The 22,450-nt window shown below is 42.4% G+C and overlaps 1 long non-coding RNA gene across 1 annotated transcript in view; it reads left to right on the top strand.

Annotated features, from left to right (window-relative positions):
• Positions 1-20,211, top strand: part of LOC134168439 (uncharacterized) — a 28,885-nt gene extending 8,674 nt beyond the window's left edge. Inside the window, exons 2-4 of the long non-coding RNA XR_009966548.1 lie at positions 17,244-17,486; positions 18,700-18,926; positions 19,578-20,211. This is a non-coding gene — a long non-coding RNA (uncharacterized LOC134168439). The remainder of the gene's footprint in view (positions 1-17,243; positions 17,487-18,699; positions 18,927-19,577) is intronic.
• Positions 20,212-22,450: the final 2,239 nt, after the last annotated feature.

The raw sequence follows: 22,450 nt of genomic DNA, 5'->3' as shown, positions 1-22,450 counted from the left end.
GAACCTCCAAGGAGGAAGAGTTAAGCTCAGCAAGGAGCAGGTGTAGGGAGTTTGGCCTCCTCTTGCACTTAACAACAAACAGGCAACTAAACTTCTCTTTCTTGTTAAGAATTTCTGACTATTAAAGATGAGCTGAATTCAAAAATCATGGACTTGCAATACAGCGGGGAGTTCTGGAATGTTCTTAGTCATCTTTCAGCTCATGTCAGACCTGAAAAAAACCCCAAGTACCTATTTTCTATGCAGAAAGCACTTAAGTGCAGGAGATTCAAATGAGAATCTCTGTGTCTTGCTTTTAGAATTCTTAGCATGAATTACATGGATTTACCTCAGGTGAAAGCACGGCCCCATTGGCTGCTGGTGCTACAATACATTATTTGTAAAAATATTTAGATATATTGCAGGGATGTGGAAGTCCTTCTCTCTTCCCAACTTTTCCATGTCGCATGCAATTTACAGTTTTGTTTAACGAATACTGGGCTCGGGTTTTTTTTGTTGTTTTAAACTAAAGCCTGCTTTTTGCTTATGGCCAAATTCATGAAACTGCAATGAAGAAAAATGAACCCGCTGAAGGGGATTGACCCCAAATGCTCAAGAACAGGTCTTTCAAGACTAACGAGAGAGTCTGCACATTTGGTTTTCCTGCCAGATCTCTTTCCTGAGGGCACACTGCATAATGCAAAAAGCTACGTGAAAAGTTTGGTGCAGAGGATGAAAATAGGACCAATCGGCTGCTCTACAAAGAGATGAGGTTCTCTTCCCCTTCCCCCTCCACACGTTTTTCACTGTAAGCGAAAATGAAACTTGTGCTTTTCAGAGGAAATAGCTGCTAAAGGTTAAAGGGTAAGTCTTCCTTGCTGCAAGCATACATTTTTGCAAGCTGAATCTTAACCATGTGGCCAGCAGCACTCACACTGAAGAGAGCCTGGAAGAAGAGTAGGGAAATAGAGGGCAAAAGCATCAAAAGAACATCCCAAAATTGATTCATCTGTTCTTTTTAACTCCTTCATTTGAGTTCTGGCCACCTCTTTTTCTGTATTACACATTCACTTTAGAAACAAGACCCTTATTCAGAGGTGGAGGGCACTGAGCTGTGCCATGGAAGGGCAGTAGCTGTGCAAAGGAGGAAGAACATCTCTCCAGGGCTGGCCTGTGGCAACCCACGAGGGCAGGTAATTTTGGGGCAAGAGGCAACTGAAGCCTTGACTCCTTGTCCTGCTGTTCCAACCAATGAGCATATTTGTGCCGTGGATGTACCCACATAGAAATACAATGTCACACATCATAACCTGTAGGGAAAAGAGTGAATGGAGGCAGGAGGAAGCTCTTGCCTGCTGTAGGTCACATCTCCGCTTGCTTTTGTGGTGGGAGAACCAATTATTGGCTCTTGTTTTTTATCTTGTGAAGGAAGCCACAGTGAAAGAACATCTGAATTGTCCTGAAAGTAGTGCCTTGGACATTAGGTATATTCTGCTTAGTGTGATGCTCCTAGGGAATAAGTGACCACAACAAAACACAACCACTCATCAGTATTTATGTGGAGTTGAGAGTATTCCTGGATAGCACTGTTATATTAAATGCAGAAAAGGATGAATGGGAGTGCGATCAAAACCACACCTAGCAGCATACTGTTTGCAGAATGCAAACGTGGGCGAGTTTGAGTACATAGTATGTCCTGTACATAGGACATAAATGGAGAGCAGTATAGCACAGATGTATATCCATAAAAATTACAACTGTTTAGCTTTAAATGAAGACAGTTGTTGTAAGATAGCAATTCCAGATTTGAGAAAGAGTCAGCATTTTCTTCGTATTCCTTCTCTCCCACTTGTCTCTCCAAAATAAACAATCAATAAACACCTGGGGATGTTGTAGTGGAGTTTGGCACATTTAGCTAAATGCTGAAGTCTCAGTGAAGCACCTTCCCAAAGGATGCAGGGCAGAGGGATGCCTGGGAAATGGCTATGGCCACTCAGACCAAGGCAGGCCCTGTTTAGGAGAAGTCTAACTAAACCATCAAAGAAACTAGAGAGTTCTTCCAAGTTTGGACTGTCTGTTATCCAACTCAGTTAATGGGATACGTGCAATGGGAATGCGTGCCCAGTGTCAGCTTCCACTGACACCACTGCACCTTTATGCTTCTGGCCTTAGTGGAGCCGTTTTGGTTTACCAGCCACTGGCAAGTGAGAATCAACCATCAGATCCACACCTCGGTGTTTCTTCACTGTGGATGTGGGTGCACATCCGCTTTCTCTTAAGATTGTAACATATGCTTTTAATTCACTATGTGAATTTTCACTGAACTTTACTCCTCAGCTGGCACAGATGTAATTTCAAGGATTACCAAAAAAAGATCTGCACAGATTTTAACATCTTTATGAAATGCAAAGAAAAAAAACCTCAACAAACACATCTATTTCATCTGGCACTAGGAATATCAAGAACTTTAATTCTAACTGATCCCTTGAAGCCAAGTAATTTCTGATAAAGCCAAAACCATGACTGTATTGGGCTACATTAAATACAAAGTTGTATTTGGTATTTGACATTCTCAACACAGACCATCTCAACGTAACCCCCTGAATTTTCTGGGCAAGTTTCTTGAGTGAGTTGTGATACCTTAAGGGGGCATTAAGATCAGCCCTAAGTGCTGGTTGCAAGAACCCATCAGGGTCAGAAACAGTTTTTTTTTTCCTTATGGCAAATGAATGTATTTTTAAGCCTTTTCTGACACTACAGATTCCCTTTCTTCCTACAAAGATTTAATGAAGGCAAATTCTTTACATTTGGTCTGCTGCATAAACTTATTGGTGAGATAAACACCTTTTCCATTTAAAAAATGACCAAACCACCAGACAGAAGATGAGGACATGAGAAAATGGTCCTGTCTTTCATACTATCGTATTAGCTGTGCTCATATAGGAGAGCTGGGCCAAGAGGTTTTGAGGACAGTAATACTTGTATGTTATGTTGGTGCAGTGCTTGGGGCACAGAGGTCCCTGTGGCTTCTGTACATACACATTACCAAGAAGAAAGTGAAGCTGCTGACAAAGTTTTCCTATATGGTATTAGGAAATATGTATCAAGTTGTTTTGTTTTTATTCTGCTTCTATAAATGAAGAAAAGTGAAAGCACTATTAATGCACTAAAGAACTATATTGAGATCTCCAGGAATTCTCCTTTTTTATCTTTATCTGCAATAAAGCCAGAAGAGGAGGCAGTCCAGGAAAAAGACATTCTAAGAAAAACAGCTATGTCCAAAGCCCAGGCTTGTACATTATTTATAATGTGTAAAAAGCCTATACACTCTGTTACCACTAGAACCTGTCTGTTTAGAGATACGGATTAGACAGCAGCAGCATCTATGGCTTTATAAACTAACTGATGGGCTTCCTCGTGTTTTAATGGCTGCAACTGATGTACAACTGAAGGGATCACAAACGCCTTCATTCTATGCCCTGTAGATCACCAGTACAGAGGAATAACACAGAATACCACTAAATGGTAGTCATAGAAACCGGTTATCAATGTAAAGGTTTGAAAGTAAGTATAAAAGTTTCTGTTGAGTTATATGCCACTCTTTGCTTGAGGAAGATTTATCATAACACCTTCCCCCCCCCCCCCCCCCCCAAAACAAGAGCATAAAGCTCTGTTGCTCTTGCAGACCTTTTGGTGTGTGGGCTGTAACAGAAAAACATAATCCTCAGGGACAGACCAAAGCTGCTCAGAACCCATGCAGGGAGAAAGAGGGATGCAGAGGATGGGAGCAGATAAGGCTTCCTCCAGCAGAGGTTCTAGACAGGGCAGGGGAAGAGATTACATTAATCCCTGTCCCATTTACGGACCCTGCTGGCCATCAAAAGGCATTCTTGAGCTGAAGAGATGAAAATATTCCTAGCTTTGGATCTGTTAAGAGGCTCTTCATAAAATGTCACGGAGCTGGTTTAGAGAAAATGGATCCACTTCCTTTCATCTGCTTTCAGGGTTTTCACAATTGTTGAGGTTAGTGAGTTTGCTAATGGCAAGAAGAAAGGCTCTGAAGTGGTACAAGTGGGAAACAAATCAAGCTGATGATGCAATGCTTGTGGCCCCCAGACCTGTGCTAAGGTTGCATTTCTGTGATGGAAGTCTTTTGCAAAGGCCAGCCAGGGAAAATGAACACAAAAAGCAAGACATTCTACCAGCTGCTTTCCCCTGTATTATACACATCTTTAGCGATAAAACAAACCCGACTGCCATGATGAGCACCCACTCTGCAGAGCAGCTTTATCACCTTCCTGTTTGCCCAGGGGTGACAGAATGACCCCCCTGGTACAGCCCCTGGGTCAGGCCTTGTTTTTGCATTTCTAACCATACTGCCTTAAAAAAAAAAAATAAAATCAAACTACAAATATTGGCAACGTTTTTAAGTGGTCAGATTTTAAGGTGGATAAAAAAAAAGTCTTCAGAGCTTGCATTGCTCTTATTGTTTTACAAAGTGTTGCTGGCACCAGTCATTTTAATACCTAGCAATAAAAGAGGAGGTGTGAGGAGTATTGCACTACGATTTGCAGATGGATGCTCCGAGCACTACTGTGAGCACCATTGATGTTGCCACAGGTGGCTGCAGGGAAGGAGTACCATCGTCAGTACCCATGGCCGTTCAGAGCCAGGGCTGAGCACAGAGCCTCGCCAGGGAGGCCCCGAGTTACAACAGACCGCTGGCCACACACTATCATCTCTATTTGCAGGAGTTGGTGGACTTTCCTCCTCAGCTAAATAGGCTGACAGCCTCAAAGATTGGCTTTGAGTTTTTGGTTTGAACAAATCAATGAATAACAAGGAAAACTACAAAAACAACAACAAAAGAAATGGTTTCTGAGTGTTACCTGCAAATCCACATAGTTATAGGAGAAAAATCTCTAACAAAAAGGACACCAGGAGCAAGACAAGGGAAGAGATTCCTCCTACAATACACAGATCTGAGCAAAACCACAAAATGCTCTGATAGGAGATTGATACTCATTGCATACTGACATATACCTGTTCTGAATAAGAAAGACTTGCTGAGAGTCACTTTTAGGCTGTCTCTCAATGAAGCTGCCAAATTGAAACTTAGAAAAACTATGCTTTTTAAGTTGGTTTGTAACCTGCACTTGTGCTGGCCGCAGAGGAAGAGGATGGCCTGAGCAGTTCCTGGGTGAGTGAAGTGTGAGTAGGAATATGAAAATAGAATTTCAATTACTTTTCATCATCAGTCTTTCAGTTAAATTACATTTAATTCACACGTGACCAACCCTGCCAAAGGAAGGGTGGAGGAAGAGAGAGGGCAGGCCAGAAAACCATGAAGGTGACGTGAACAGCTTAAGAACAAACATCAATAAACAAATGTTTATTACTTACGATAATGATTCCCATTTCTTATGCAACATTGAAAATAGAGAGCACTGCACAAGCATTAACTAATCAGTGACCTAATTAATGATTCAAGATCCCAAATCAACAACAGAATAAGGCAAGTCCAGTGGAGCTGTGCTATCATGGAGGTGTCCCATGGACCCACAGAGCTCTGCCCTCACACAGAAGCTCAGTGAGCAGCATCACAATCTTTCCTCCCTATCAGCAGCATGCACCACATGGGCATGGAGCCACCCGATCCTTTGGTAACATTTGGGTGGCAAGTTTGAGACAGAACAGCAAGCACCACCTTCAGTGGGTTTTCAAGGGGGAAAAGTGGCAAACAGCCACAAACCAACTAGCTCTTATCTTAATAATGCTAAATACATGGGTGAGACATTTGCTTAATAAGATAAACTCTCTTTTATCTGGAAAGCTACGTAATGTTACATTGATATTGCTGCTTTGCCAGCCAACAGGTTCACAAACCAAGTAGGGAGCTGAAGGACCAAACATCAGATGCTCAGCCATGCAAGAAAATTCGGTGTGCTGGGAGGAGCTACTAGCAGGCCCCTGAGATGGTGTTTCTCTGCTCCTCCCTCCACAGCGCTGCTACCTGGCACTGAGTCCCTGCTACCCCAACAAGGGGGTCAGGGGCAATCGATTTAAAGGAACTAACTTGCTGAGTTCATTACAGATCCTGGAGAAGGTTTCCCAGGATTCTGGGCTATATCCAGCCCAATAAGTGACATTTTGCATACTTTCACTTGGGTGCAGCAGTTTTACATTCGGGCTTAGCATTAGCCACTGCAGAAAGGGCTGTGAAACACAGGGCTATAAAGCAGTTGCTGGTGAACCTGGTTCTCTGTTGCTGAAGCCACAGGGAGAAAGGAGGTCAGCACAGCATGGTGTGTGCAGCCCTGCAGTTTTCCACTTCCATGCTCTATCTTGCATCCAGGGTAGCACCGTGTCCTGTTGCGGGCTGAGCCAGTGCCCCTGCATAAGCTTTCCAGCTGCAAAACACTTGGCTGGTACAAAAGGTAAACCTACATCATTTCATTAGAGCTCAGAGTAACTGAAGAGTCATCAGTTCTGTTTGGCTGATTGACAAGGAGATATGCAAATGTAAAGATTTATTTTGTTAATTTTACAATAATTAGGAAAGCTACTATGTTACAGAATCTAATGCTGGGCACCCTGACAGGTTAACACTTCTCACAGTAATATCCTCCTTGAATTAGGTTTTAATGCATTTTGAGATGGTTAAGTCCGGCTTGGAAAGAAATTGAGATGGTTCTGGTTTATGAAGGGTTTACTGCGGTTTTTCACAGACATAGCTACTTTTTTTTTATGCATGTGTCAAAATAAAGTTGTAGATGTCAAAGAATATTTTGAGTTTTCAAGTCTGAGGTTCAAATTCGTTATTGGTGTAACTGCCATAGAGGTAACCAATGATCTGACCTAGATTCTGGACTTTAGACAAATTTTATCATCCCAAAGGATTATGTAGAGTTTACTTATCAGGAGGAGAACCCAGTCACCTTTCTCTGCCCCTTGTCTAAGGAGTGGACTTTGCAGCCACCTTTGCAGTGGATACCTTGTCAAGGAAATGTCTCAGCGTGACGTATAATGAATGGGACTTGCTGAGTGCTAGGAAGAAACCATGCTGCCTTGCTTCTGTACATAGAGACATGTGAATAGGCTGAGGGTCACAGAGATCTGTAGACAACCAAAGCCTGCACCTGTTTATAGTTATGCAAGTTCCTGGTTTTCATTGATCTTCATTCGCTAAATCTGGACACTGGGCTACTGGAAATAGCTCCACCTCTCACCTCTCTCCAATGCTTATGAAGTGCATTGTTTTGTTTTAAATTAGTGGTGAAATTGAAGGGAATCCCTATTTTAAGCCTCCCAAAATATTTGGAGGCTATAAACCCCTGGTTGAACTAGAGTTTACATTTGCATGTTTCTCTCCCATTTTATAGTGAAGTGATTGATCTGTGTAAAGTGATTCTATCTCATACAGAGAATGGCAGCACATAGTGCCTCGATACTTTATATGAACAATTCCTGTTTTTAATGTTTTATTAATCTTAACCTGAGACATTGTATGTTACTGTTTAATTGCTTAGCTGCAGTTGCTCTTGTACTGAACAGCCTTGGAAGAGAGAAGAAGTATGGGGTGGTTATTGTCCAAAATACAACTGGATTTCAAAACTAAGTTTGTTTCACTTCTTAGAATTTAAATCAGCAATATGGCTGTTAGATGCCATTCACCCTAAAGGAGAAGACCATAATCCAGCTGTTGAATCCATCACACAGAACATCTGTGTGATTTAGCCAGGACTATCTGACTCTTTGCAGGGTCCCAAGCAGGACTGATATTATTCTTTCCAAAAAGGAAGGAGAAGTAAAATATCTTCATTTAGCTGCTAAGGAAAAACATGCCTCTCAGGTCTGAGAGGTTTAGACCTTCTTTCAAGTGTGCTGCATATGGATATTCCCAGACATGAGATGAAAACTGCTTGTCTCAGTTGTGTTTCTTTGAAAGGGCCTAGTCAATCTGAAAAGGCATTTCTCTTATACTCAGATAATTTTTGTACACTGTTCTATTTGTGGCTTAACAACTTTCCTGTTTAAATCGCTGCAAAACATCAGCTAAGCAAAACTGCACTTTACTGATCCACGACCAAAGTGTTAGCATATTGTGGTTGCAGAAAGCATAAAAAGGACAGATTGGAGGAAGGGAAAGAATTTTCATTAAGAGATTAATTAGACAAAACAAGGCAATAAAAGAGACTCCAAAAGGCTCACTCTTCAGAGATTTCCATAATTGTGCTCTTTACAAGCCAGTTTAATCACCCAAAGAAAGAACCAACAGGCAGATGAGGAAGTGGTCAATAAGAAACTATAACTGACCACTGCATTACTGGGGTATCTCATACACATCAGGCCAAATCTCTGGATTGCCAAAGTAACGCAATAATGAATCCTGACCCATGTTTGTATCACTGAGGTCTTGTTCTATTCTGGGGAAAAAAAATAGTTCCACTTAAATTTTCCCCTCTCATCTCAGGGCTGCCAGCATACATATAGGATATATATTTTGGAGGCCAAATAAATCAACGAGAAGCAAACCAAACCAGAGTTATGGTAAACAAACAGCCTAATTTTATTAACTGATTCAGAACAATAATTTTCCGATTCTTTTTTTCTGTGCTTGTTCCTCAAAAGCTTTAGTGGAATAAACAACAGAAAAAAGAAAATGAATATGTAAAGTATCTCAGTCTCTTCCCACATGTAATAAAATGAAAACAAATGTTCTCACTTCTACAAACTCCACCACATCAAATTAATAATGGAAAACATCACATCAAAGCACTCTTTGTGCTCAATAGCCTGTGGCATATTTGGACTCATCAATAGATGTTCAACAATATTACAACTTGTTTAAATCTTAGTAAAGTAGTGTTATGTACTATTGTTATTGACTTTCTTTTTCTAATTATCACCCAAAGGTGACAGATGATACAGCACTAATGATCAGACTGTTTAAGAGCTGAATCAGCTTAGAATCCCAACTCATTAAACCCCAGCAGGACTAAAAGATTCCTTGCACTTTAAGGCTAAAAGCTTCACCTTGCTGACAACGTTTTGGTCAGTTGTACAGGACACACCACCAGGAGATTTAAGGTGTTTTTTTTTTCACTGAGAGTATCTTTGGAGCTTTTAAGGATTCTAGTGCAGGTTAAGTGTCTGAATACTTAAAATGTGTGAAATGGATTTAACTGTCATGATAAAGAAAATATTTGCAGAACCTGTTTTGTTATGCTGAATCTCCCCTGAACCTGTTTAAGCTAATAGTAAAACTGTTCTTGATTTTAATAGAAGGTGAAGTCAATAGAAGTTGCAGATCCATGGCATTTTTTTTTCTTTTAATCCATTTCTGTCGGTCTGCTTGGAAGCAGGGACCACAATGGTGTGTCTGTGGTGTGTTCTGGTCAACCTCAACCTGGTACCAAATTCATTATTTTTTATGAAATTAACTGGTTTGGCAACAAAATGTGCCATTTTTAAACTTCCGTTTTAGGAATACATTGGCTTAGGTTTATTTTTGTTGTTTCATTTGATATAGGTAGGGAACAAAATTCCTAATGCTATCCTTGAGTATGAGAAATGACAGCCGTGCCACTGGGGGGTGGAGGAGATGCAATATGACAGCCATCTGCCTGTATGTTCCAGCTTGTCTCAAGAAACCATACTCCTCCAAGACTCCTGAATACTTTTAAAAGGCCATAAGCTAAATAGCATCTTGACTGTCTTGCTGCTCCTCTACTCTACATTGTATTTGCTCTATTTGGTTTGTGCTACTATCGATACTCCTGGACTAAAAGCTCTAAGACTCTCAAAATCTGATGCAGCTTGCTCACAAACTGACCACCTAAGACAGCAATGAGCTCCATTATCAAATCAGTCTGTCACAAAAGAAGTACTTGTTTGCAGTTTAAGAATGGTTCAGGTGGAACAGCATTATGAGAAAACCATAAATGAGAATTAGTAAAAAATTGATGTCAGACTATAGTAAAGCCCATTCACTTCCCACAAACGCTGTGGTGCCTCTTGCCCAACAATTATGTGTGAGCTGGAGGTTTCAGGATGCTTGTAAGATGCTTATTCTCTCTCTCCCATGTTTTTACAGCCCGCCTGGGACCTTTGTAGACTTAGGCTCATTAATCCCCCCCGTAAAAGGCTTGGGTATCAGGTGCCTCCATGACCAGCATTCAGACCATTTGAGCAATTAGAGAGAAATACCACAGATCACTCTTAATTCTCTGTAAAGTTTGACTATAAACATGCAACTCTGACAGCCTACTCTGACAGTGTAGCCACAATACAAACATTCCATCCTACCAATTTTCCTACCAGGCGTTAAGGCAAGACATTTCAAAACTGGAGTCCAGCAGAACTTCAATCCCAAGTGTTCACACAGGGAAGTACCACCCGTTTGTCTACAAGGAGAATTAGAGTTCCAATTTGCAATACAGATTCCCGACATGAAAATACTCTTAAGCCTTTATTTTCAGAGGTTTAGACTGCTTAAAGTTAACTTGGTAAGAAACCAGCTAAGGCATAACAAGTAAAGAGCTAGCAGAAACAGAGCATCCAAACGCAGAGAATACACAAGTTTCAGTCAAAACAGAACTACTATTTCTTGAGAAGCAGCTCTAATAATTTACAGGTTTTCACTCCACAAATATTTATTTATTTGTGGTCTCTAACAGCAAGAGTTGAACCAGAGATCTCCTGAGCTAAAAGTTTACCAAGGTTAAACTAAGGGATGTGGATACACTAAACTCATCTTTTGTGGCTCTGTTGAGAGAAATGCTATAACTGGGAAGTTTGATGCATGCCTAAAGATGCTTGTGTACAGCATTTGAAATCCTCACCTGGAAAAACTTCCATTCACTTGACAGTGACCAGAACTAGAAGCTACCTTGCACTTAAAGCCCAGACACTTCATCTTATAGTGCGCTATCCCTCGTGAAGGACACAGATGATGGTTTTTCCAATAAGCTGTGTTACTTCTGCATGCAGATCTAAAGGAATTAACTTTTAAAAGATCAGGCAATAGTCACTCTGATCTCTAGATCTACTTTCTCCCATTCAGGCCTCATGTTATAATTCAGGCTAGTAGTTACCCAGTTTGCCAGGTCACATTCCTTAAGAACAAAGTAAATGAAACTATTAGATCTTATTACAAGGACAGGATTAGCAACTGAAAACTTCCCTGTGAACTGCCATCTAATAATTTATGACAGTTTTGATGTTTCCTGGCAACCAGATTTACAGATTAATAAGTCCATAGTTCACCTCTGATATTTTCTTTCCCCCTATCACCAACTTTTGGACCTTGTAACGTTCTGTTCATTTTCAGTTTAGTGAACTTCACTGTAGCGCACAGACAGTGCAGGACTGGCAGCAGTGCAGCAGTTACAGCCCAGGAAAGATTTTATCTCAGAATTAGATGAAATCCATGTGTTAAAGGGGCACAGCAGCGAAGTGCAGAGCAAATTTTTCTGCCTGATGTGTGAACAGAGTGAAAACACAAAAATATCTTTGGAAAGAACCTTCCCACATCAACTATTTTTGTGCCATGAGCTTCCCCTCCTGCCCTCTGCAGACACACCTCAAGTTCACAAATGATGCCTTGCTCTTTTTTCACTTTCTTTTGTAAGACTACTCATATGCTAAACTGGCCACAGACTTGCCAAACTGTAGACATTGTGCAGGTCAATGAATATTGTAAATCCCAAATTACACAGGATTATATTCTGGGAAAATGCTTTTCCCTCCCCCCCCCCCCCCCCCCACTTGATTGTGACTGAATCTCTTGTGCATTTTGGGTAGGTTTGAGTCCATGTCCAAATGATACATCTGGCTTTACTTTTGATGAGGACATAAAACTCAGTTTGGATGCTCATGTCTCAGCTGTGCAGTCCCCAGAGGATGGCAGGTAGGCAGCATTTGAACACCGCTAGCTATTTACCAGAGCTATTTACTTTGGAGATACATAATAAGGGCTAAAATTTCCTTTTCAATATTGACATTCAATGGAAAGGTTGCCTGTTTCTCTGGGAGTCTTTCAAAACAGGTTCCCAGCAATTCCCCCATTTCCCCTTCTCTACATATCTCACTCCTGAAGCCTGTAGCTGCAAGCACCATTCTTCTTTGCTGCTTGTCAGAATGAGCAATTAATGGCTCCAAAGAGTTGCTTTGAATGACCTATGTAGTCCCACCCACAGGAACTGGCTCTGAGATAGCCGTGCCAAGTAGTTTCATGGGAATCCACAGCAGAGCAATAGTTTTGCCCAGAAGTCATAATATTTTGGATGAAATTGTGAATCAGTTTTTAGCTGTGTGCTATGAGCTTCAGGCTACTTTTTAAATTCTCCCCCGAAGCTTACTGTTTTTTACATGAAGAGGCCATATGTCATAATAAACATCAGGCTTAGGAGCGGCTCACACTCTAAATGTCAGGCTACAAAGCTACCTTTAAAGATTAAATCTCTGCCCTCTTCAAAAGGGAGGTTGAAGGGAAAGATGGAGAAATTCCAAATACAGAGAACCTTACAAATAAAGTGAAGTTTACTACTAACAAAACGTATCTTGTGAAAACACACTTGGTGCTTTGCTGTTGGAGCTGCCCTTGATAAAATGTGGGTGTCATTTGGAAAGGACATCATTTCCAATGAATTCTGAAAGTGTCACACAGAGTATTGATTGATCGAGTCTTGCCGTCAGCGTGACCAGGGCCAGCAAAGAGCTATCCCTGTGATCCAATTTTCAGAGCTCGCAGACACCTCCAGTCCCAGGCAAATGGCGTCAGCAAGTGGCAGGAGGGATCTGGGGGAGGGGAGCAGGAGGGAATCGTAGAGGGGAGAGTTGTTGCCCTGCATCTGCTTGTCTAAGCATTAAATGTTATTAGCCACAAGCATGGCACCCCCACTGTGGGAAAGGCTGCTGTATTTCTGGCTTTTGTGTTGCCAGCAGTGCCAAACCATTTGTAAGTCAGAAGTAGGTTCTTATCAGCAACATACACCCTGATAAGATCATGGTTTTTATGATTCCATCAGTGTTCAGCCAGTTTCCCGCTTCTGCCTACAGACGTGTACACCCAGCAAAGAGGTGGGCAAGGGCATGCAGACTGCACAGCCACTGCTTTCCAAACACAGCTCTGGCAGTAGGAAGCCACCGGCATGCTGCCCGCCTGCCCCATGTGCCACTCTGGCACAGGGCTTGGGAAGCAGATTCTCCCCATGCCAAATGCAGAGCCAGCTTTGGGCTCTAGTGTAATACTTTGGACCTGCTATTTACAGAGGCTCAGGTACTAAACCAATTAATCTTGTAGGAGAAGCTGGAGAAGGAAATTATCGACACCCATTATGAAGCTGAGTAATCTCAAAAGGAAACTGTTGTCTCAGCCTGAGCGACTCCTGGCTTCGTTCTAAAAGCACTGGTGAGGTGTTCACAGGGATGGCTCCCACCGCTGCACAATTAGGGATGTGCCTTGATTTGCCCACATTAAACAGGAAGAAATATCAGGTGGGATACTAGCAAAACAAATCCTTTGCTGGGCTTTAGGCACCAAGCGCCGGTAAAACACCAGGAAAAATGAAATAATGGAAAACAAGAATAAAAGGAGAGTAAACGGTTAAGAGAAATGGGGGGATTTGCTGTTTGTATGAGACTGGTGAGGAAAGAAAGACTAAGTGGGATGAATGAATTACGAATGCCTTCTCATTATACACCAGATGATTATGTGCCAACTCATTGTTACTCAATATATGAAATATTTGCTTCTGCTGTATTGTTTCCTCTTGTACCAAGTGACATGAAATCTTCTTCATTACTTTTGAAAGGAAATTACTTTTTTCTCTTATAATTATTTATGTATTCAAATAAACCTAGCAACTGATGTGCTTTGTCAGACATTTCTGATTAAAAAAGTTGAAATATGGATAGCACTGGAAAAAAAAAACAAATGTGAAGAATAATTTAAAAATAACAATGATTTTCTAAAAAAATAATTCAAGAAAAGCAGGCTTTAATCAAACTGAGACAAAAGGTGCCCGAAAGTATTGTGGGATTTGCAGCTATTTTTTATTGAACAGAAAAATTAAGGCCCTGAGCTTCTAATGAGATTTTGCAGATGGAGACCAACACCAACACATAACTATTTACTCTATTTAACAGACTCATTTCAAGATTAGTATCTATATCTGTAAATATTTCTGGCTAAACCTGAGGATCTCTCACATCCGAGTGAACATAGCACAGCAAAAGCAAGGCTCCTCAACTAGTTATGTTGCAATTTGTTTCCTATAAAGTAAATATCTTGCTTTAAAAAGCACATATGGAACTGAAATTCGTGCTAGGCATCCAGAAAATACATTCTACACTTTGCACTATGAATTTACCAAGCATAATTAATAACAAAGACAGCAGACGCAGTGAAGATACATAGCAAAGCCTCCTACAGGATACACTATGTTTGCATAGAGAGCATAACACCACTTCAAGCCACAAGCAAATCAATCAGTCAACATCTATTTCCAAGTGATTTAAAATAGAACAAAAGTAACTAATTTAATGAATTTTTCATTACAAGCCCTCCACTCCACCACAGATGAACTAAAAAAATCTACAAAACAATCATACAGCATGAGAGAGAGAAACCAAATTCTCCTTACCTTAGGAAGGACTGCTACCAGCCGATCTAAATTAGGCTAAGCACAAGCAATGCACTTGGACTGAAAAGCCCTTGTTAAGCCTCTGCTTATTTTATGCTGCCTGAGCAGGTGTGTGTGTGTCTCCTAACAGTTGCACCTGAAATTTAAGTTGCCCTCTACTTCCCCTAGTAGAGACTTTATTCCATGGTTCCTAACTTTGCTAAGGAGTTTAACTGCAGAGATCTGTGTTTCTCTTTCTGTGTATCAGATCTCACAACTGGCTGCAGCTGACTTCTTTTTCAGAAAGTTTTGGTAGGCATGGGCATATCTGAAACACCCCACTGCTATCAGGCAATACACATACTATCTGTGTCATGGGCCACCTCACCAAATAGGCTTTCTTTGGAGCAAAACCTTATCTGTATCTCAACATAACATCCAAGTGTTCATGGGATGAGTGTAGAGCGAGCTCATGTAACATGAAGGCCTCTGAAGTTCACTGCTTAATGAAGGTATCGCTAATTGCTATTGCATCTGCTGTTGCTCCAGATGAGTGGGACTGGTGTTGCAGTCTGTGGTTGCACTGTACACTGGCGGCGGCAAAGGGGGAGCGTTCAGATGGAAAACGCTGCCTTTCCTCATCGTTGTTGTGATGTACCTAGCCTAGAAGCCATAAAATAAGTTTGTAATAAAGTGTAGCTGTTGTTCTGGGCACTAATATGTGAGTAGTAAAAGAGGACAATCCTGGGATTGTATTCTGAAGAGACTGAGGCAAAGTCTGTTCAAAGCTGAAGCTCCCATTAACTTCAATAGGTCCAAATACTGCAGATGATTTCTGCAGAAGTTCATCTGGGTAACCCACTTTTTGCTGCAACAGCTAAGTATTGATGAGGCCTGTTTCCATTTCCATCACTGTTCACACCTTTGTCATATCCAACTTTGACAATAGCACTGGCCCATCCAACAGAGATTAGGCAGATTTTTTTCCCCCTTAATAAATTTTCTCATTTCTTAAATTTCTTACAGCAAGTGGATATTTTGCAGAGGATCACACAGCCTAAATCAGAAAGCTAACAGGAAATTAAAGGAGAGCAAACCTTCCCTTTCATCACTGTTAGCACTCTATATTAGTTACTTTACTCAGTTGGCTTTTATTCTGGCTCTTTTTTTTATTATTTTGCATTACTAACAAGTGGAGGGGTTTTTATTTTGATCTTTCTCCAATAACCATAGCTGGTGCATCTAGGTCTGCCTTTTTGGACACCAAATGCCAAGCTGTGCTTTGATGTGTGGCATTCATGCAGCTTCCCATAAACATTCCTGGAATAAATCAGAGCATTGTGGAGCCAGCTAGTTGGCCTGTATATGTAACCTGTAGGAAGGGGCAGTTCCAGAACACCTGGCTTTTTGTAGTCTTTTCCCTTTCTTTTGCCCGGTGTTAGGATGCACCTGTTCTCTCCTCAGAAGAGGAGAGTGTTAGTGGTCAGCACAGCCCAAGATGACAGATATTGAAGTCCAAAGCAATGACACCAGTTTTCCAGAATTTCTTGTTTTTCACAAGTAGGCAAGTAGACAAAAATCTCTTCACAGATGGTTTCCATTATGCCAAGCAAGCCCCAGTTTGGCTCCTGCTGATCTCCCAGGACAGTATCTCTGTGGCTTCTCTATCCAGAATCACTCACTTGACTACCTCATGCACTCAGAGTGCCCAGTTTCAGATTGCTGTTGGACTTGCAGAGCCCTAGTTGAGCTTGTTAATGGGAGTTTCACTGTAAGACTTAGTAAATCTGAGTGAAATAAAGAATCAGAAAACACTCCAGAAAATGAAATTCTTGATTAACCAGCATTACAAAAATGTGACATGTAACTTCTGGGGAGCATTTAGGGAATATACCACATCCCATTTCACCAGATTGGACTTCAATTTTTATTCTATTATAATCTATGTACCAAAATCTGGCCTTTTCTTGCCCAAATTCTATTTAAAATGAGCAGACTGTTGACTTAGCAGAGTGAATGAAAGAAAACCTTGTAAACTAAACTTTACATTTCTTGGGTACAGTTCATTGAAGTCAGACTACTAACACCAAAGCATACTAATTCAATACACATATTTAGTTGTCAATACTATAGTGCATGAACGTAAGCTACTAAATGCAAGTAAAGAACCTGGGAGTTTTTCTACCCTTTATACTTCATCTGTGTATGCTGCACATACAAGCTGAAGTCTGTCTTGGAAAATCTGCAGATGAATGAAAGGAAGTAATCTGGTATAATGCTAGCCTTGGGCAGAAATCCCCCTCACTGCATTGCCCAAGGTCCTGCTCAGTGTGGGCAGCCGGGTGGTGGGCAGACCTTTCAGCAGACCTGCAGAGAAGCAATAGTAATGCCCAGTACATGCGGCAATGGTGGTATTGCAATAGTCTTATTTGGTGAGAAGAAGAAGCTGGCCGCAAATCTGTTGCTTCTGAGGGCTATGAAAGAGAGAGTCTCCGTTACAAGAGGTTAAGAGGGCACATCTATCTTCAAAGAACAGGATAAGCAGCAGTTCATGGAAACCGAAAGAAACGCAAGTCCTGGAGGGAAGGCTGTGGAAGTGGGGAAGCCTGAAGCTAGACTGCTTGTCTGTCTCTGCAGGAGCCACACCACAGTGGAGATCATCTCTGCATTTGAAAAATACACATTGAAGAGCAGTCACCCTCTGGACCTGAATGGACACATGGAGACACACAGCAAGCCTGCTGCAAGTACAGCTGTCCCACCCCCTGCAAGTACTTTGCCTTTAAAAGAAAAGAAGGATGCCACTCATGCCAGCTCTCCCTAAGCAACATTGGCACTGCTTCATGTCCTGGTGCTTGTCTCATTAAGGACAGAATGAAGGTGCAATACTCTGAATAGGAATTGTTGCCTACATTATGTCAAATCCTTCATAGAAAGGAAAAAATCCAACTGTGGGGTAGAAAACCCCTGCCCGTCTTCAATCAATCCTCACTACCACCAGGCATCTAGTCAATTTTTATTCAGTCTTCTGTAGACTCGACTTCAATGAAGTGGCACAGCAGGGCCAGTGCCGGCAGCTGCCGGGTCCCACTGCCAGCGCACTGGTGCTGCCGAGGAGGAGAGCCAGCAGAGCCCGGGAGGGCTGTGCAGGGGACACTGGAGTATTTCAATCCGTGCCCCAGCCCTTAATCATAAACTCGAGGTTCAAAGCCTTGCTGGGCTGCTGGCCGCTGATCCCATCTCAAGGTGATAGTCACCTCTAGCCTTTCTGCAAACTGCAAACCTACTGTCCATCCATCTTAAAGCAGCTTGACACTGGCTTCTCTACCCATTTTACAGCCAGCGAACATTTCCTATTGATTTATTGATTTCTGTCTGCCTGTGGAAGGAGCTCAGAACAGACTCTATGTGCTCTTGCAGCCTCCTGCATAGATTTTTTTCTCCCTTTTTCCCTTTTTATCCAAGCTGTGTTAGCAGTCTGTGGTGAAGCAGGAATTAGACCATGCGGGAGCCCAATTTGCTACTGGCAAATGTGCCAGGCTTTTCTTCCTCTCCCTACCCGGAATACACACCTCCACTCCCACTCTCTGCCTCCTGTCTCCTTTTCCTCAGGAAAGCCAGCAGATCCCTGCCTATCCAGCCAGTTCATCTTAGCTAAAACTTTTGCTGCTTCCCTTCAGATCTTTCCCTGTCATTAACAGGTGTTTGAAGTGCATCTAATCACTGCTTGTAACTGCGATTCCTTGATTTATACTGGGTCAGAGGAATTTCCTCTTTTCTCAGTCAATCCAGAAAAGGGCACACTCATCTGTGTGAGTACAAACCTCTGCATGTTTTAATAGACACGTTGCATGAATTTCAGAGTCCCATGGGGCATTCGATAGCTCATAGGTTTGAATTGGAGAAGGGACATACACTGCCTTCCACCCCCTAGTTGCCAGTCCAAATGCAGCCCAGGTCAGCAGTGATTGAAAGTTATTCCTGGCTGATGCCGGTTCAGAGCCTTACAAGAAATTAGTGCAGTTTCCAGACAGCTCCCAGCGGTCAGATGTCCACATCACAAAAAAGCAATCTGGCTTATCATTCTCCACAGAGAGGCAAGCATTGAGTGAGTGAGAGGCTGCTCTTTCTGGTGTCTGAGGTGGTGCCTCTAAGCTATGTCTCAGCCGTGACAGTGGGAAACTTGCTGCTGGTGGCCACAGTCTTCCTCAGCTGGGGAGCAATGTCCCACAGTCCACCTCACCCTGGCTTCAGGGCCAGTCCCAATGTGGAGTGATGCTGATGCTTTGCCCTGCTTGAGCCCCTTGGACTGTATTTTAGGTGAGTTTGGGTTCACCTTCTTATTCTTCTTCATCCTCCTCATACCTCTGGCTGCCAAAGCTCCAGTAACACTTGGTCAGACAGCAAACACAATGGCATGGCAGGATAAAAAGGACATGAGCAGGTAAGGGGCTGTCCTCTGTAAATACAGTCTCGCAGAGGACTGACAGAGGTTCCACTGTAGACAACTTCTGTGAAAAGCACTGCTATTTGTTTCCTGCTTCCCAGCCTTCCCTCAAAGTGCACATACCTGAGCAGGAGAGGAAAATTAAACAGCAGCCTACAGAGCTGGCAATCAAAATATGCAGCCCTGGTATCCTTTCAGGAGATCACATCTCTGCACTCACATGTGCAAACCTCCCCTTTGCCACTCCCTGAGGGAATACATACAGGCAAATATATGTATTCATACATTTGTATTTCCACTCAGACAAAAGGGGGGAAGGAGAATCCCACTGGAAATGGCTCCTCTCTTCCCTTAGAAGACCTGTGGGGGTTAATCATGTTTCTAGGCTGTGGGGCTGCAGGGGCTGAGTGCTCAACACCTCTGCTCAGACCAGGAATCTGTTTATATTCTCCTTATCCCCCTTTTACAACAGTCCTTTGGCTCAGCTTAGATTCACAGGAATTTTTGCTCCTTTATCTCCTTAGAGACTGCCCTGCTTGTGGCAAAAATGCCTTTTGTGGGCCCTCACCTGCCTTCCTTTATGTTCCCAGAGGATGCACAGACTCAGTCTGGCGGTCTAACCCCAAGCAAGACACCGTCCTCACCCCTCATCTCCACTGAGCACCCTTCACAGCTGCTCTCAGCATTTGATTTCTTGACTAGAATTTATAGTATCACAGAAATTGCTGTATTATTCCCTAATATTATGAGCTGGAATAGATCATCATGGACATACTTCAGAGGTATGGCGAGAGGTGCCTGCACCAAAAGCTGTACATGCTTTCCCTTTGAGAAGCTGGCCTTGTGCATAGGGAACAGGTATTTTCTCCAGAATAACTATGTAAAACAGTATGAAACCTTGTGGGCATGAGAGTTGAAAAATATATGAACAATTAAAAACTTACCCCTGTACTGGTGTTGCTTATTCTAATCTGTTGAAGATAAAGCACTGATGAGATACTGGGACTCTGAAATGGAGATATTTGAAGCCAGAATAGGGAGAGCGTGAAAAGGGAAAGCTACAGGCATGGTTAAAGGCTATGTGACCAGCAGGTATCAGGGGCTGGAGTCTGCTCTTGTTTAAACTCATATACTGCCAGCAGTGTCAATTAAATGATGCAGATTTACACCAGCACAGAATCTTGTCCCTGTGTTTACAGGGCAACTACCACTGTTCTTTAAGGAAATTGCATCTGCTCATTTTTACATTGGGTCTATCCATATGTAACTACATGCATTTCAACGGGTTACTTCTGATTTACACTGCAGGCATCGTGCATTTCCCTAGACCAACATTAACTATTTATTGATCTTCCCAGTACCCCTGTGAGGAAGGCTATTATTCCCATCATATAGACAAACAAGGATTACATTTTGGAGACTGTCTGGATCTGGTGCACACATTTGAACCTCTTTTGCCATCAATTACACTTCTTACAGCTCTTATGTTCCTCCATTTTACCCCCCGTCACCGTATGTGTGCAGGAGAATGGAGAGGAAAAACAGCACAAACAATAATCCAGGTCTAAATGCAAGGTAAGTCTCTCAGGCTTATTTCACCTGATTTCTCTTTTTTATAAACACAAAAATCTCTCAGACTTCTTAAATTTGCAGAGAGCTGTTTCCAAGCCTGGCTGGTGTTCTGTTTGATGTCTCAGACTGCACCTGGAGATGGGGTGAATTTTTGGGGGTGTGTGGAGTATGGGGTTGCACCAGCAGCAGGCAGTTGGGCAGCCCCACAGCCTCGCCGCTGTCAGCTCGGGGACTGATGGGGCGGTGGGTGGCTGCAGAAAATATGGGCTGGTATTAGCATGTGCTTGGTGTGGAAAGGGAACATGGTTGCTGTGAATTAGTAAGTGGGATGTTAAAGCTTGATCCAAAGCACACTGAGTGCAGCATTAAGTCTCCCCTGGACTTCAATGTACATTGCATCAGGTCTTTAATAACATAGTTCTTCAGTACGAGGTGAAGAAATCTCTCAACAGCACAGTTACTATTTCTTGCTATACTCTAAGATGCCTGGATCTCCCACTCTGCCTGCATGCCTGCCATGCGCCAACCAAAATTACAAGCACTGCACTGTCTATGATGCTTCAGAGTTTCAGCCATTCAACAGACCTAACCAAATCTCCAGGAGACCTCAAGCCCAAGATCCTGATCTTTTTGCTTGGGCACTGGGGCATGACTTCCTTAGTTTGTCCCTGACAAGCAGTACGCTGCACCCTGCGTTGGCATTTCACGGTCCCCTGACTCCCATGTGTGGGATTTCCTATTGCTACTTTCTTTCCAGTTCCCTTCTCCCTCTGGAAGGAGGCGATGGAGCTGAGTTCCTCTGAGCTGCCAGACAGGAAACCCTAACTCAGAGTCGGGCACGTGAGAGGTCCAGCAAAGACAGCCCCAGCTCTCTTCACTGGCCCAGGCATGCTGGAGTGGAGTACAAGTTGACAAATAGAATAAATACAATTGGCACCTGATTTATTGATTACACCCCTTCTGAAGACAGGCCCTCTACCGAGATGAGATTCGTAAAATATCACATCACTTAAATGAGCCCTGAAGCGTGTCCTTGGTCACGTTTTCACCATTGGTGTTTTCATGAGGCACCAACATTTTTAGGTTTTCCATGTGTGTGATCCTTCCCATGGTATGAGCCAATGCACCCCACTGGTACTGGATCAGAGTTCCTCAAAAGGCAGAATTCATGACCTGCAGAAAATTCAGGTATTTCAACATTGTGATTCTTGTCAACTTCAGTGGGACTGTCCCACAGCTCAGGGATTCAGAGCTGAGCTATATTTTGTGACAAGCTCTAGTAAATGTTTCAGCTTGCTTTGGTGATGCTTCTGCATGCCAGACTGGGAGATGCAGCAGCACACACACAAACATGTAGGAAAGCACTAACAATAAATGTTGCAACCTGTGGTATTAGCACATTTTAGGAATGAAAGTATTTGCTAGATAGGCAGAATTTTATTTTTGTCCCTTTGAAAATGCTTGTGTATTGGGATGAACTCCAGTTGCAAAGAATATCAATCAGATCTTTTTATGAATAAAGTGATCTGCTATAGAGATCTTTCGTCAAATGACTTCATTTACAGAGTCACCCTATTTTACCCATCTTGCTTTGAGAAGACATTAGCTTGATTTGGTTTTGTTGCCAATGATATATCTTCTCTTTCGTTTAGTTTTGCTGATTTTACTCCTATCACTCTTCTTCTGTCACCTGCAGTGCATCTCTTCAGCGCTCAGTTACTTTCTCTGCAACCTATTTCATCCTATTAGGTGGACAGCTACAACTGGTGATGTGGCCCAGACAGATTTTCTTGTTCCTGATAATAAATGGAGTGTTCAGTTGTGT

The sequence above is a fragment of the Pezoporus occidentalis genome, unplaced genomic scaffold, assembly GCF_034315485.1.
Source record: "Pezoporus occidentalis ecotype Australia unplaced genomic scaffold, CSIRO_AGI_Poc_V1 ctg11, whole genome shotgun sequence".
NCBI lineage: Eukaryota > Metazoa > Chordata > Aves > Psittaciformes > Psittacidae > Pezoporus > Pezoporus occidentalis.
This window is presented reverse-complemented; position numbering and strand designations above follow the sequence as displayed.